Here is a 279-nt window from a genome sequence, read left to right as displayed (position 1 = left end):
ATGAGCAATGTAATAGGGAAAACTAATGTAATTTCCCACAGGTTAAAGAGAATGTATTTGGGGTATGTATTGAGCAGCGTTGATTTCATTATCATTAGTCTAAAAACATCTTATTATGATATGTTACCATAACATTTACTATCATTGATATACTGATAATTATCGTATTTTATACCACTTCCCATTTTCTTTCAGCATACATGTGGCCTGTTTTCTGTGAACTTGTGGGATTTATAGGGAAAACTAATCTAATCTTGTTCAGCTGAAAAATCAATGTAA

The sequence above is a fragment of the Penaeus monodon genome, chromosome 15, assembly GCF_015228065.2.
Source record: "Penaeus monodon isolate SGIC_2016 chromosome 15, NSTDA_Pmon_1, whole genome shotgun sequence".
Taxonomy (NCBI): domain Eukaryota; kingdom Metazoa; phylum Arthropoda; class Malacostraca; order Decapoda; family Penaeidae; genus Penaeus; species Penaeus monodon.
The sequence above is the reverse complement of the archived record's forward strand: the minus strand, read 5'-3'. Positions refer to the sequence as shown.